Consider the following 4,405-nt stretch of genomic DNA (forward strand, 5'->3'; position numbering starts at 1 on the left):
TGATTTTGTTGGACTAATTTGAAATTCTTCTCTTATACCTGATACCTGGGGTTTTTACCGGGTTTGGATTGCTTGGCGGTACTTTTTGCCAGTAGGGTGGTAACTAGACAAGACCGAAGGCTCCTACCAGCCAAAATAATTGAAATATGCTACCTCTTGAAGCCACTAACTATGATCTAAACTCTATAGTTCCCTATAGTAGGAGCATGATCTGACAAACTTTCAGCTGATATAAAATGACGAAGGTCTGGCAGTCATAGGCTCTCGTTTTACTATTTCTGCCGCCAACCAACACCGCGGTGTCTTAGTCAGTGGCGTGCACAAGGTCTCTAACTAGGGTAGGCTATATACGTACAAATACATAATGGAATTTTTTTCTTACACTACAGGTTCATCTAGTAAGTCCTCAGGGTATGCATTACGTTTATGCATCTAGAAGGCAGAGATTTAATGTGTACGAAAATACACATTAAACCTCTGCCTTCGATCCGGAGGTCGTAGGTTCGAATCCGATCCGGATTCCGGGGCATGCGGGGCATACCTTCAACTTTCCAGCTACGTTAATTTTCGAATTCAAAAAGAGGAGGGGGTTTTCTATCCGTCGGAAAAAAGAATTTAAAATCATGCGTCTCAAACGGTGAAGGGAGAACATCCTGAGGAAACCTGCATACCCAATATTTTTTTTAATTATTTACGTGTGTGAAGTCTAATCCGCATGGTGGACTAATAATAATCTAACATTTCTGAGAGGAGACAGTGAGCCGAATATGGGATGTTATTGATGATGACACATATTACGATATTTATTCACTGGCCCTCATCCTTTTTTTTATTATTTTTATTCTTTAAAGTTAGCCCTTGATAACAATCTCACCTGATGGTAAGTGATGATGCAATCTAAGATGGAAGCGGGCTAACTTGTTAGGAGGAGGATGAAAATCCACACCCCTTTTGGTTTCTATACGTCATCATACCGGAACGCTAAATCGCTTGGCGGTACGTCTTTGTCGGTAGTGTGGTAACTAGCCACGGCCGAAGCCTCCCACCAGCCAGACCTGGACCAATTAAGAAAAACTCATTCGGCCCAGCCGGGCCTCGAACCCAGGACCTCCGTTTTATAAATCCACCGCGCATACTACTGCGCCACGGAGGCCGTCAAATCCCAATGCGCAGCGCTGTATACTTGACCGTCTGTGGGCAGCTTAAATGATTTGTTTGTATCAAAATGTATGGATTTATGAATGGGAACGGACGCAAAGCGGTCGTGACTGTGTACTTGTGACCGGAGAAAGGGGACAATGTCCGGAATTTGGCGCGAACACAAATCTTTTGGCAAAGGCGTATTTTTTAGAATACTGAATACGAGTTTAAGAATGCTCATAAGCATGCCAAATGTGATAATATTTTTTGGGAAAAGCAACTAAAGTAGGAATAGGTAGGTATACTTTATTTTCTCTATATTTAATTACCTACGAAGTTTTTAACAATGTCGCATTTGTCGTAACTAGAGAAAATTCAAGCTAAGCCGTGATAGCCCAGTGGATATGACCTCTGCCTCCGATTTCGGAGGGTGTGGGTTCGAATCCGGTCCGGGGCATGCACCTCCAACTTTTCAGTTGAGAGCATTTTAAGAAATTAAATATCACGTGTCTCAATCGGTGAAGGAAAATATCGTGAGGAAACCTGCATACCAGAGAATTATTTTAATTCTCTGCGTGTGTGAAGTCTAAGCCTAACCCCTCTCATTCTGAGAGGAGACTCGAGCTCAGCAGTGAGCCAAATATGGGTTGATGTCGACGAGAGACGAAAATCAATTATCTAAATATGTCAGACATACATTACAATTTAAATGTAGGTATTGTTGATAGTACCTATCTATTGATGTACCTATCTATTGATGATAAAGTCTTCCTAATAGGTATGTCAAAACGCTTGCGAAGCATTGCATGACATATCAAGAAGACGTTTTAAGAAAAGTAGCTTATGTGTTAATCTAGAGTAAAATCTATTTGCATTCCAAATTTCAGCCAAATCGCTTTTGTATCCGCAGCGTTAAGGAGAAACAAACGTACACACACACTTACACTAATTTTCGCCTTTATAATATTAGTGTGATACCCGTGCGAAGCCGGAGTGGGCCGCTATGTTTTTAACAACGTTCACAGTTTTTCTGTAGTGTATTTAGTAGGTATCAGTATTGCACCCGTGCGAAGCCGGGGCGGGTCGCTAGTTATACATATAAACCTTCCTCTTCAATCACACTAACTATTAAAAAAACCGCATCAAAATCCGTTGCGAAGTTTTAAAGATTTAAGCGTACTTAGGGTTATAAGGACTGAGAAAGCGACTTTGTTACTATACTATGTAGTATAATTACTCGTGCGAAACACGCGTGTTGCCAGTGATGACCTATGGTTTAGAAGGCTCAGAGTCACACAGCGGGCGATGGAGCGAGCTATGCTCGAAGTGTCTGCGTGATTGAATCAGAAATAAGGAGATCTGCAGAAGAAAAGGCACCGACATAGCTCAATGAGTCGCAAAGCTGAAGTGGCAATGGTGGGGCACGTAGTTCGGATAGCCGATGGACGTTGAGGTAAAGTGCTGGAATGACGACCCCGCACTAGAAAATACAGGTGGACTGACGACATCAAGCGAGTCGCAGGGATTCGCTGGATGTATGTAGCTCAGGAACGTGATTTTCGGAAGTACGTACAAAAGGCTTATGTCCTGCAGTGGACGTCCATCGGCTGATATGATGATGATGATGAATTAAGAAACAAGTAAGTACCTAGATGGTACATCTGCGGTATTTGAAAAATGCTCGAAGTATATACCTACACTAGCTGACACCGCGCGGTTTCACCCGCGTGGTTCCCTTTCCCGTAGGAATATGGGGATAATATATAGCTTATATCCTTCCTCGATAAATGGGCTATCTAACACTGAAAAATATTTTCAAATCGGACCAGTAGTTCCTGAGATTAGCGCGTTCAATCAAACAAACAAACAAACTCTTCAGCTTTATAATATTAGTATAGATTCTTAAATATCCTTTCGTATAAACAGGATTTCAGTTCAATATGAGTTTTATACAAATTAATAAAAGGTGAAAGTAGTATATCCAGTTTCTTGACGTATACCCACTTAGCACTTCGCAGTGATATCGGGGAATATTATGATGTTCGTTAAGCCTCGGACACAGTGACGTGTAAATAAATGATTTATCATCATCACCATCATCATCATTGATGATGATCACCAATATGATCAATTACATTATTTACTAGCGGACGCTCCTGACTTCGTACCCGTGTTAATAGTTTTCATGGATTTTTCGGGATAAAAGTAACCTTCAATTATTTCATTCAAAACTACCTCTACCTACCAAAGACAGTCATGTTATAAACGGTTCATCTTCAGCTGTTCCAGAGAATAGCCCGGTCAAACATACAGACAGACAAAAACCTTCGATTGTACTTAGTATCGCGTAAATAACTATAAGCTTTTGGGAAAACATATTAAGTACTAACTTTATTTTGCAATTAGACAGTCACGTCAATTTTATTTATATGTATCTATTGAGTATTCGGGATTTAGTAGTAGTAGTGGTATCTAAAGCATGATAGAGTAAAGAAAGAAGTCGACAAAGACTAAAGACTCTGGAGAAAGTACTTGTATACGTTGTAAACATATACCTATATTTTTTCCATTTTGCTTCTGTTTTTGCTTGTGTTTTATTTTAATAGATAAGCTACATTAGCGTGATACTAGCAATTAAACTGACACAAAGTGTTTGTTCAGTCCATATACCTACTCTTTACCAAAGCGGGTAGGGTACAGCAAAAGAATAGAACAAAAAACCTCCTGGCAACATGCAAGATGCATGCTTTTCTGTGTTCAAAACTGTAAACAGAATGCGGTCCTCGGATTATACACACTCAATTCCAACTACTCTACAATGAAATAAACTAAAAATAAACTAGTCTACAATGAAATGAAAATACACGATTTTGAACTATTTTAGAAATAAGGTGTAGGCACAGATAACATATTATGTACAGCGTAGGTTTAAATCCGGTCCGGGGCATGCATCCAACATCCAATCCAACTTTTTAGTTAAGTGCAATTCAAGAAATCACTCGTAAATAATACGTGTCTCAAACGGTGAAGAACATCGTGAGGAAACCTGCTTCTGAAAATTTTCTGAATTCTCTACGTGTGTGAAGTCTGCCAATCCGCAGGGCCAGCGTGGTGGACTATCAGCCTAGCCCCACTCATTCTGAAAAGAGACTTGAGCTCAGCAGTGAGCCGAATTTGTATTGATATTGAAACTATTTCAGTGTGGCCGAGGCTTTACAAACGCGCTGTGTTTTTGTCCATTAACGAATCCGCGTAAGCTACGGTA

The sequence above is a fragment of the Bicyclus anynana genome, chromosome 13 (assembly GCF_947172395.1).
Source record: "Bicyclus anynana chromosome 13, ilBicAnyn1.1, whole genome shotgun sequence".
Taxonomy (NCBI): domain Eukaryota; kingdom Metazoa; phylum Arthropoda; class Insecta; order Lepidoptera; family Nymphalidae; genus Bicyclus; species Bicyclus anynana.